A 12753-nucleotide genomic window follows, 5' to 3' on the forward strand; every position below is an offset into this window, starting at 1 on the left:
TGACTAGCAGCAATACTGTTCTCCATTTTTAGACACACCCCTGCTTCAAGGACTGGAAAGTCCTTAAAGCCCAATACCCCAAATCTGGATTCAGGAAATGGTTCCTTCCACAGAATCTCTGTGCAGCAGGGGCAGCAGGGTGAGATATCTAAACATGGGTAAGTAGAGAAGCTTCAGCAAATCTAAGAAGACAAAGCCTGGAGAGTGTCTTGGTGAAAACAGATCACCGAAGCTCCTGACCTATCTGCACATGTCATGCTTTATTCAGAATAAACGATGGGTACAGAACTCAGGAATGAGCAAGGGGGTGTCTGGGTACCGATTAGCACATAGACTCCGATCTCAAGCATTTCCTAAGGAAAAACATCTTGTTTCATCAGTGTTGAACAAGCTGAGGGATGATTGGAATGACAGAATTTACAAAGAGCAAACTCAACGGGGAACTAACATATTCAAAACACCCCAGCTGTAGAAGAGAAATAAACTGTAATAGTTTTAATTGAAGATCTAAAACCTAGTTGCTGTGGGCACCTTCAGGGAACCGGTCTCAGTCAGTTGGGGTTAAGGGGTCACCCTTTGCCCAGTTTCAGTGAGTGACAGCTTTTCCCTAAACACCTGAGGAATGGGGAACGGGAGGCAGGAGTGGGTTTTAGGACACAGGAACCTGTTGTTACAGGACTTTTACTTTGTTCATCTGTAGACAGGGTTCTTGTCCATGGCCACGAAAGTTTAGGCTTGCAGACGGTTTGAAGGGTGAGTAAAGCAGGGTTTCGTTGAGTGAAAAGGAAAGAAAGTGGAAACAGGGACTCTCCGCAAGGCCAGAGTGCTTCCCGCCTAGCCACTTGAGTCCCAAATTCCACACAAGGAGAGGAGGGGCCCGGTTCCTCCCAGGGGCAAAAGGCGCAAACTTCTGTGGCTCCACCCCATTCCGCATTCCCAGTGTGCAGTAGGCCGGTGGGAGGTTTTCAGGGGGGGCCCTTCCTACCTGGCTGTCTCACTATGGCAGTAGCTCTTCCTTCTGCTGGCTCCTAAACTCACTCAGGAAATTTCTCCAGAACACCCTTCCAGGACTCCACACCCAGAGATCTAATGTGGATTTGGAATGAGAGTGGGGCCCAGATATTAGAATTTAGTTTTAAAGTTGCCCCAGTGATTCTAACCTGTGATTCCAAAAGGATGACTAAGCCCCTTAGTTTGAACCAGCTGGAAGGACCGTGGTACCTGAGTTTTGAATTGCCCTCCTAGGGTAAACACTAAAACATGGACTTATTCTGTTCTTTCAACAAATACCTGGAGAAAATAATGCTGCAGGCTCTATAGAGAAAACCCCAGCCTCACTAAGCTCACCTTACAGTAGGAGGATTCAGACAAGAAGCAGAAAACATGGTACATAGAAGTATCAAGCAACATACCCTATTTAAAAAAATCAATGGAGGGACAGGAGTTGAGATTGCAGGAAAAGTGAGAAGCAGAATTTGTTATTAAAATAAGTGGTCATATTAGCCCTCACTAAAAATGCATATTTGAGAAAGATCTTGAGGGCAATAAGGAGAAGAAAAGAGTGTTCTAGGTCCAGGGAACAGCCAGTGGAAATGCCCAATACTGGATTTGACAGATGTACTCACAAAATGAAGAGATGGTCAAGGCCAGGTGCAGTGGCTCATGCCTGTAATCCCAGCACTTGGGGAGGCCGAAGTGGGTGAATCACATGAGGTCAGGAGTTCAAGACCAGCCTGGCCAACATGGCGAAATCTCATCTCTACTAAAAGTACAAAAATTAGCCGGGTGTGGTGGTGGGTGCCTGTAATCTCAGCTACTTGGGAGGCTGAGGCATGAAAATTGCTTGAACCTGGGAGGCAGAGGTTGCAGTGAGCCAAGATTGCACCACTGCTCTTCAGCCTGGGTGACAGAGCAAGACTCTGTCTAAAAAAAAATCCAGATATGGCCACTGAGGGTTGGGAAGATGAATGAGGCAGAAGGCTGCAGGTGGAGGTTGCAAAGGTCAGGGAGGCGCCATCCTTAAGTGTCTTGCCAGTGTTAGGATCTTGGCTTTCACTTTGAGTGAAACAGGGAGGCAGGAAAGGGTTTTGAGAGATGGAAAGGAAGCACAGACTGATTTGTATCTTAAAAGAAAAATTTTGGCTGTACTTTGAATCTAAAGCAGAGAAGACAGATGTGGAGGCAGAAGGTCAGCTAGTAGGTGATTGTTGTTCTCTGGGCCAAAGCGCGATGCTGGCCTGAACCACTGTCTTAGTAGCACTTAAAAAACAGGCAGCAATCTATCCTCAGAGATTAACATGGAAAGACAGGGAAGAGGTAAAAATGATTCTAAGTTTTTTTTTATTTTTTAATATCAAATCCAACTAGAAGGATTACATTATCTTCAACAGAAACGGAAGGTTGCAAGTGAAATGTGAAATGAGTTTGTTCTGGGGGGAAAAGCATGGATTCAGTTTATGTCATGTTGAGATGTTTATGAGACAAGTGAGATGCCAGGTACAGAGTTGTATGTATTGAGGCAAGTTCAGAAAAGGAAGTCTGGGCTGCAGATATAAGTGTGCAAGTTAGAGGCATAAAGATAGAACTTAAAGGTATGAAAGTAGATGAGAATATCAAATGTGTGCACGCAGAGAAGGGGGCCAAGGGCCCCAGAGTACCGCGTATTCCAGCAGTAGGAGAACAGGAAGCGAAGAGAGAATCAGCAAAGGTTACTGAGAAAATGTGGTCAATAAGTCAGAAGAAAAATTCTGTGTCCAGCTCTTGCAGTAGATTGAAAAAAGTGAAGATGAGGAGGAGGTTTGATTAAAGGTGCCAGATACAGCTAGCAGTTTCAGTGAAATGAGATCTGATAGTGGTTCACTGGATTTAGCCCTGTGGTAATCTTTGGTTACTCAAGAGAAAATTTATTCTGCAATTGAAAAAAACTGATCTAAGCATAGTTAAGGCAGAATAAGAGGAATGGATGTCACAAATACAGGTAATGCTGGTGATTTCTGCTGATAATGCGAACAAATAGAATACCGGGAAAGTGAGGTTAAGAAAAAAGTTTTGACAGAAGGAAGTATTACATGATGTTTTTAAGCCATTGAAAATAAACCATTATTAATAAAAAACACTGATAATGCAGGAGAAAGCAAAAGAATTGTTACGGTGATGATTTTGAATAAGCAAGAGTGGATGGGATTTGGTGTACAGTTACAGAATCTGGTTTTAGATAAGAGCATAGACGTTCATCTGTGGTAACACTCAGGAAGGCAGAATACGTCAATAGAGACGTTCGTAAGTTGATGTGATAGGAGCATGAAGAAATTCCCTTCTGACTGCTTTAGTTTTCTCTGTAAGGAAGACATCAGGTTGAGAATAAGAAGTAGAGAGGGGGTGCTAAAGGTTCGAGGAGAAAGGAGACAGTGAGAAATCATAGTCTAGGACAGTGGAAAGTTGACTGACCCAGCAATGTGAAGTGGTGTGAAGTGGTGTGAGGTGGTGTGAGGTGGTTGAGGTGGTGTGGGGTGGTGTGAGGTGGTGTGAAGTGGTGTGAAGTGGTGTGTGGTGGTGTGAGGTGGTGTGGGGTAGTATGAGGTGGTGTGAAGTGGTTGAGGTGGTTTGAGATGGTGTGAGGTAGTGTGAGGTGGTGTGAAGTGGTGTGAAGTGGTATGGGTATGCATCACTGCTTAGCAGCATGAAGGCCCGTGATCACGAACCTCACCTCAGAACAGGTCACTGCAGTTGCTTATTTTTCCCCAACATGTTCAGCTACAAAAATATAGAAATCTGATCACCAGAAGGTTGGATTCAACCAGAGTTGTAGTTTTGCCATGAAAGTAAGTTGAGGAGAGGAGCAAAGTAGTCAGGAGTGTTTGCAAGAGTTTTGTATTGATTAACCACAGAATGTAGGCTGGGTAAAGAGGGAAGCACAAATATCAAGAGGGTGAAGGGTAGTGACATGTTGTAAGATCAATATACAGAAAATCCCAGTGAGGGTAAAGCTTTGTTAGGGATATAAAATGGAGAGAGCTGGGTAAATAGGAAGGATTTATTGAGTCTATGTCTGTGAGAACAAATAACCAAGGTGACTCCAAGAACAAGCTCTTTCAAAAACAGGAGTTCTGGAAATCTAAAGGCCAAGATCTTAAAAGGATCACCTAAAAACATATTAAAATTTATGAGGAATTAAGTCCATGTAAAATTTGATAGAAAGGGCCAAGAGCTAAAACTGTCTTAAAATATAGGGCAATAACTCAGTAATAGGAAGAAAAGAGCATGTGACAACATGAGATTCGGAGCTGGGGATTTTCAGAGAGGAGAAGGAAGGAATGGCCAGAAAATGAAATGAGGGAATAGTTAGTAGGCGTTCTACCTCCCTGTAAGCTCAGTAGTAATGAGAATTGCAGGGAGAACATAACTACCCCTTGAGAGATCTGCAGGGGAAGCACTTTTCTCATGTGAGAAGAACAAGAGTGTGCATCACAGTCTACATGGATGCTGGGACCTAGATTAGTTTCCTGTGGCTGCCTATCCAGAGTCAACAAACTGAGTTGCCTTTAAACAATGCAAATGGTGCTCATTTCCACAGCATGAACACTAAAATTGGAATGATACCAAGAAGATTACCACGGCCCCTGCACAGGATGGCATGCAAGTTCATGAGGCATCCCGTATTTTACAAGGCTGCAAATGTATCCCCGCAGTTCTGGAGGCAAGAAGTCTGAGATCAGGGTGTAGGTAGCGTCCTGTGCTCTCTGAAGGCTGTAGAGGTAGATCGTTACTCACTTCTCTGCTGGCTTCTGGTGGTTTCCAGCTTCTCGCTGTCCTGGACTTGAAAATGCGTCTCTCCAGTCTTCATCTCTGTCATTCACAAGATGTTCTTCCCATGTTGCTTCTCCTTCTCTAATAAGAACACCTTATCTTGATTATATCTGCAAAGATGCTATTTCAAAATAAGGCCCATTCACAGGTACTGGGGCTAGGACTTGAATGGATCTTCTCTTGGGGAGTACAGTTCACCCTACGACAGGATTAGGAGTGAATTGCAAGCCTAGCAGGATCAGTCTCGCAGTGAATACAGAAGATCTTCCCAACTGTTTATTTCTTGTGTTATTGGTTCCAAAGTATCCATTTCTTCTGGGGCTCTCTCATTCAACATACGAGCCTCTCAGTGCCAAAAGCTGACAGTGGCTTAGAGAAAAGAAGTGTAAGTTGCTCTCCCCACAGACTCTGCCCAGGAGGTTTCATTCTTCCTCATGGACTCTGAGTGAGACCTGCTGCCTCTGGGACCCTCTGTCTCTGGAACCTCTCTCTTTCCTCCCTCATTGGGTGTTTTCTATATTACACACATTTTGTAACTCAGCATGTGTATTAGTCTATTTTCATACTGCTATAAGAAACTACCCAAGAGTGGGTAAATTATAAAGGAAAGAGGTTTAATTGACTCACAGTTCTGCATGGCCAGGGAGGCCTCAGGAAACTTAGAATCATGGCAGAAGGAAAAGGGAAAGTGAGCACCTTCTTTACAAAGTATCAGGAAGAAGTGCTCAGTGAAGAGAGAAGAGCTCCTTATAAAACCATCAGATCTTGTGAGAACTCACTCACTATCACAAGAACAGCATGGGGGAACCACCTCCATGATTCAATTACCTCCACCTGGTCTCTCCATTGACATGTGGAGATTATGGGAATTACAATTCATGATGAGATTTGGGTGGGGACATAAATACAAACCATCTGACCATGTAATTGACAAGGTGACCTTGTGAATGATATCTGCTTATTGGACACTTTCCTGCATACTAAGGATAAAAGACAAGCAGAGCCCTGCCCTGGAGGAGCTTATGATCTGGTAGCACATACATAGCTTTTCTTACTTTTTTCCTCTTTCCTAGTTAGATTCTCAATTCTAGGAGGCAGGCCCTTTTATTATACATGAATTCTACCCACTCAACCGCACAGTGTCATAGTGAATAAATATTTATTTTTAAATATTTATGATTATTTTAGAGTTATGGGCTGTGACCTGAAATCCTTGAGTGGTCTGGTGTCTTGTCAATCACACTAGTCTCAACTTGCGCCCAAATACATGGGAACAGAAACTTCATTTCTATATTGAATACAGATTCCTGGTTGACTGGCAAACAATAGATTTTAATCATAGCAGATAAGAAACTGAAAAAAAGTAGTTTTTTTTTTTTTTTTTTGAAAACCTGATAGATCTATACTTCAACATCCTAAGGAAAAGATTATAGTTCCTGCATTGATTTTCTGTGACTATTGTAAGAGTTAATACAAACATGGTGATTGAAAACAACAGAAATTTATTCTCTCACAATTCTCACACCAATTTGTATTTTTTATTTCTTATTAGATTCTAAACCCTAAAGATATTCACACTAGTATTAGATCTACTTATCTATAGCCAGAGACAGCTTCTATCATGGTGTCCTTAACAGCCAAGGTTATTAAAATATCTTTTCTCTAGGAAGATCCAACAGGAAAAAGCAAAGAAACATCTCTGATTAGGTTCTAACTATACCCCACCCTCCATCAAATAGACTGGATAGGCATAATGTAAACAGAACACATGGTTTCCAAACAAGAAAAATCCTATGAGGGAGAGGAAGAGGAGAGAAGACTCTCACAATTCTCTAGAAAGCAGATAACACATGCAATAATACAAACATTATGCAGCCATTGAACTTAGGTAGAAAATTAATGACATGGGATGTTGCACATGATACTTTTAAAAGGAAGGAGGTAAATTTATGTATATGTTATAATCACTTTGGAAGGAAAATAGCATATATTATATGAATAAAAGTATGAAAAAACACAGAAGGAGTATGCACCAGCAGGTAATAAAAATCATTGTGTTTAAAGATTATAAAAAGTATTTTCAGTGCTTAGTTTTATAATTATTTGGATAATCTAAATTCTTTAAAAAGAGTATTTATTATTTATATTTTTAGAAATAAAAACTTTAAATATCATTTTAAGAAAAAATGATATAACCAGCAACATATAATGGAATAAGAAAAGCAATGAGGAAGATGAATTGTGATTGATCATCTTTTGATGAATTTTAGGATTTGACCACTAAATAAATTAATTCACAAAATTTACTTGTCTGAATAAATTCAGAGCAAAGAATGAATGAATAAAATATCATAAATATTTGGTAATTTGAAAGTAAGAAACACTTATGTTCTAATTTTTAGTGCTGAATAATTTGTAAGGAACAAAATAAAATATGCTATGTGAATTAATATGAAAGCTGAAACACGCAAGTATTATAGCAGCCCTTGAATGACAGCTATGTATCCTAGACATTTATTAAGTCTAGTTCAGGTGTAGGTACATTGCAGAAATGCAAGAAATATTTATTGAATAAATAAGTAAAAAGAATAGGTGTTTTAGCTGATGAAAATCCGTTTTCAATAATTGTTCTTAGGAAGAGGAGTATCTTATATAACAACTAACCAATCCAGGAAAATTGTCAGCAAGATCCTGCCTATGCCCTCGTTTTTTGAATAAAATGCAATAAAAGTAACCTTCATCTGGATGCCCCCCGCGCCCCTTTATTCTCAGCTGAGTATGGTGTCTCCTCCTGGGCTCCTGGGGGATTTTTATCCACACTAGGGAGCAATCTGGTTTTGAGAAAGCCTGGAATCTGGCTTTCACTCCAGTGTTACTAACAGTTGTTTCTGGATTGTAGTGGTAAGGAAGCTTTATAAATCAGCTTATGTTCTTTATGCTAAGGCTCAGAGAAACACATATGCCATGGAGAGTTTTAACTACAGGAGAGATCCAATTACTCGCAGAGTGCAAAGGGGCAACCGCATTTGGAGTCCTCTCTTTGATCATCCAGAAATATGATTGTGAGAAAATAGAGTCAATGCTCAATGAAATTTTGAATTAGTTGTATAGTCGTTTTAAAATTAAAGCCCCTCTCTTCCCTTTTTTTATAAGATTGAATTATTACTAGTACAGGTGTTTAAATCACAAAATGTTCTTGGTGCTTGTGATGGTTAATACTGAGTGTCAATTTGATTGGATTGAAGGATGCAAAGATCCTGGATGTGTCTGTGAGAGTGTTGTCAAAGGAGATTAACATTTGAGTCAGTGATCTGGGAAAGGCAGACCGACCCCTAACCTGGGTGGACGCTAATCAGCTGCCAGTGATAGAATATAAAGCAGGCAGAAAAATGTGGAAAGACCAGACTGGCCTAGCCTCCCAGCCTACATCTTTCTCCTGTGCTGGATGCTTCCTGCCCTAGAACATTGGACTCCGAGTTCTTCAGTTTGGGACTCGGACTGGCTCTCCTTGCTCTTCAGGAGGCCTGTTGTGGTACCTTGTGATCATGTGAGTTACTGCTTAATTATATATACAATTACTCTCATATATATAACTACTTAATTATATATGTAATATGTACTATTACTCTGACTAATACAGTGCTCAAAATGCTAGCCATTTACAATTCTACTTCAGTAATCTACCTCTGTCCATCACTTAAATCTTGGTGTCCTTGCTTTGTAATCGTAGCTTCTTTGCTCCCCAATCTTTATGTAAAACTTAAGTGATCCTATCAACTCCTGGAACTTTAACTACCAGTTTTTTGCAAAATAACACACTAAATCTCTCCATTCCAGATTTCTCCTAACTTCCAGATTTGCTGTATCTCACATACACTGTGTCCAAAGTGAATCCATTTCCACTTCTTAATCCTTTAATTTTCTTTACTGAGTAAGATGAAAAAGCACCCATCTTAGAGAATGACGCTATTGCCCACTCAATTACCCCCAAAGAAACATGTAATCAGCCTAGACTTTTCTCCTTCATATTCCTCTCTACCCATGTTTATATTAACAAGCATTAAAAAATGTGAAATAAGAGCTCTCTTCAAGCCCTTTTCTGCTTTATCTCCACTGCTACCTTATTTCAGTTCCACCTATACATGAAGTTAGGGTACAGTTCTTTTCTCCAGTTCATTTATTCTGGGTTCTCCATGCATTTCAATGGAATCTCTTAAATTATTATCTCATGTCCATTCTTCGGTCGGTAAATGGGTTGCCCCGCCTATGTTTCAAGTCTGGTTTCTTATCCACATCTGAATTTCTTTGGGAGTCAGTTTCCTCCATTGTAAGAATGCATTTATGTCTTAATTTCAAATTGTGAATCTTCTCTCTCTGTACGAAGGATACCTGTGATCCTATATAGTCATTGATTTAATTGGTCTTGGATGGACCAGGTACTGTAGGTTTTTCAACTCAAAAGGTGATTCCAATACACAACTAGTTTTTAGCTCATTAAGTAAAATACAGCAATTGCTTTGGGTTGGTGCCATATTGGTCAAGGTTCTCTAGAGGGGCAGAACTAACAGAATAAATCTATACAAAAAGGGGAGTTTATTAAGGACTACTGAGTCACACGAACACAAGGTGAAGTCCCACAATAGGCTGTCTGCAAGCTGAGGAACAAGGAAGCCAGTGTGAGTTCCAAAACTGAAGAACTTGGAGTCCAATGTTTAAGGCCAGAAAGCATCTAGCATGGGAGACAGATGGAGGCCAGAAGACTAACCCAGTCTAGTCTTTCCACATTCTTTGGTCTGATTTTATTTTGGCTGCAGTGGCAGCTGATTAGATGTTGCTCACTCAGATTGAGGGTGGGTCTGCCTTTCCCAGCCCACTGACTCAAAAGTTAATGTCCTTTGGCAAAACCTTCACAGACACACCCAGGATATTTTGCATCCTTCAGTCCAATCAAGTTGACATTCAATATTAATCATCACATGTCCTTAACTCAAATATCTATCCATATCCTTTCCTTCAACTATTTTGTCCTTCTCCCTCTTGGTAGGTCTTCACTTTAGGCTGGGAGAAGTTTTGTAAACTGATCCTAGACTTCATCAGCATCAGATGCCACATTCTCTGGTTTCCTGAGAGGCCTCCAAGCACTTCTGTCTCTGCAATCAGTCAACCAATCCAGCTAGTAAGCAAGGAAGCCATCAGAATTGAGGTCCTGTGACCCCACACATGCCCCAACAAACACATCTCTGGTAAATGAAGAGTTCTCTCTTCTTTTGAAAGTGGGAAAGCCTCCTTTGCTTTGATGCTTTTTCAGATGCCATTCAGAATTAATCTGAACAGATTTTTGATGATCTATGTGAACAGCTGTTCAATGACTGAAAGTGACTCTAACCTTGAAAGCCAGAAATGAGGATGGGATCTGAAAGCACTGAGTAGTATTTTCTAGAACAATAGTTAAGTCAAGGCTTAAAACATATATTAAGAGATTTATGAAAGCAATAATAACAACACCAAAAATGATAGTGTGCTGGCAGTCTAAGATCAAAACCCACTGATAGAGTTTAATACCAACTCCTGAAGGGGTCCTTTGATGTCTTCTGAGTGCTTTCAACATCTAACTAATCAACAATATGATCTAAAGTCATGTTTGTTTTTCATGGCGCTTGTCACTCTTTGCACTAATATGTTATTTATTTGATGTATATTTGTATAATGTCTTTCTCATCTGGCAGATTTGCCTGCCTGGGCCTATTTTGTTCCTCCCTATGTGCTCAATGCTAGGAGAAGATTCTGGTTGAACCCAGGAGGAGGCCCTTGCAGGTGTGTTTAAGAAGACAAGATGGCACCACAGAACCATATTTTCCTCCACCCTTAAACAAAAGTTAGCCTTTTTGAGAAAAATAAAAAATAAAAAATAAAACAAAGCCTGATTAGGCCATTCTTGCATTGCTATAAAGAAATACCTAAAACTAGGCAATTCTTAAAGAAAAGAGTTTTTATTGGCTCACAGTTCTGCAGGTTGTACCGGAAGCATAGGCATCTGCATAGCTTCTGGGGAAGCTTCAGGAAACTTACAATCATGGCAGAAGGCAAAGCAAGAACAGGCATATCACATGGCAAAAGGAGGAGCATGAGAGTCAGAGGGAAGTGCTACATAGATTTAAACATCCCAATCTAACAGGAATTCACTCACTACAGTGAGGACAGTACCAACGGGGATGGTACAAAACCATTCATGAGAAACTGCTCCCACAATCCAGTTACGTCCTACTAAGCCTCACCTCTAACATTGGTGATTACATTTCCGTATAAGATTTGGGTGGGGACACTAATCCAAATTATGTCATTCTATGTCATTATGCCCTGGGTCCCTCCCAAATCTCATGTTCTTCTCACATTTCAAACTACAACCATGTCTTCCCAATAATTCCCAAAGTCTTAACTCATTCCAGCACTGACTTAAAAGTCCAAAGTCCAGAGTTTTATCTGGGACAAGGCTAGTCCCCTCTGCCTATGAGCCTGTGAAATAAGAAATATGTTAGTTATTTCCAAGATACAATGGGAATATAGGCATTGGGTAAATACTCCCATTTCAACAGAGAAAAAGCCAAAAACAAACAAACAAACAAAGAAAACAGAAAAACAAAACAAAAAAACAAGGGCTACAGGGTCCATGCAAGTTCAAAACCCAGCAGGGCAGACAGTGTATCCTGAAGCTCCAAAATAATATTCTTTGACTCCATACCCCAAATCCAGGGTACACTGGTGGAATGGGTAGGATCCCAAGGTCTCGAGTAGTTCTACCCCTGTGGTTTTGCAATGTTCAGCCTCCATAGCTGCTCTCCCAGGCTGACATTGAGTGCCTTTGACTTTTCTATGTGCAGGGTGCAAGCTGTTGGTGGTTCTACCGTTCTGTGGTCTGGTGGATAGTGGTCCTCTACTCACAGTTTCACTAGGAAGTGCCCCAGTGGAGACTCTATGTGGGAACCCCAACCCCACATTTTCCTTACACTGATATAGTAGAGCTTCTCTATGAGGGCTTCACCCCTGCAGGGGGCTTGTGCCAGAACATCCAGGCTTTTCCATACATCCTCTGAAATCAAGACAGTCTCACAAGCCTTAACTCCTGTACTCTGTGCACTGCAGGTTTAACACTACATGGAAGCCAAGGCTTAAGGTTTGTACTCTCCAAAGCAGCAGTGATATGGTTTGGCTGTGTCCCCACCCAAATCTTATATTGAATTGTAGCTGCCATAATTCCCATGTGTTGTGGAAGGGCTCCAGTGAGAGATCACTGAAACATGGGGACGGTTTTCCTCATACTGTTCTCGTGGTAGTGAATAAGTCTCATGAAATCTGATAATTATATAAGGGGTTTCCCCTTTCACTTGCCTCTCATTCTCTCTTTCAGCCACCATATGAGGCATGTCTTTTGCCTTCTGCCATGATAGTGAAGCCTCCCCAGCCACATAAAACTGTGAGTCCATTAAACCTCATTTTCTTTATAAGTTACCCAGTCTCAGGTATGTCTTTATCAACAGCATGAAAATGGAGTAATATAAGCAGCCTGGGCTATACCTGGGCCCCTTTGAGCAACAGCTGGAGCTGAAACATCTGGGTTACAGGAAGAAGGGTCCCGAGGCTGCACAAGGTCCTGGTCCCTGGGCCTGACTATTCAATCCTCATAAGCCTCTGGGTCTCTGATAGAAGAGGCTGCCCTAAAGGTTCCTCAGTAGCTTCCAGGCCTTGTCTTTATTGCCTTGGCTATTAGCACTTGGCTCCTTTTTACTTCTGCAAATGACTGCAGCCTGCATGAATTCCTCCCCTTAAAATAGGCTCTCCAGGCTACATGTTTTTCAAACTTGTACTTTCTGCTTCCCTTTTAAATATAAGTTCTAGCTTAAAGTCATTTCTTTGCTCTGATATCTGAACATAAATTGCTAAGAGCAGCCA

At 41.0% G+C, this 12753-nt stretch overlaps 1 non-coding gene across 1 annotated transcript; it reads left to right on the forward strand.

The window, feature by feature from the left end:
* The first annotated feature begins 4557 nt into the window (after positions 1-4557).
* Positions 4558-4663, forward strand: LOC135269786 (U6 spliceosomal RNA). Its single transcript, XR_010338044.1, has one exon. It is a non-coding gene; the product is annotated as a U6 spliceosomal RNA (small nuclear RNA).
* The last annotated feature ends 8090 nt before the right edge of the window (positions 4664-12753 follow it).

This window comes from Aotus nancymaae, unplaced genomic scaffold, assembly GCF_030222135.1.
Source record: "Aotus nancymaae isolate 86718 unplaced genomic scaffold, 86718_ANA_hifiasm-v0.15.2.pri h1tg000057l, whole genome shotgun sequence".
Lineage (NCBI taxonomy): Eukaryota > Metazoa > Chordata > Mammalia > Primates > Aotidae > Aotus > Aotus nancymaae.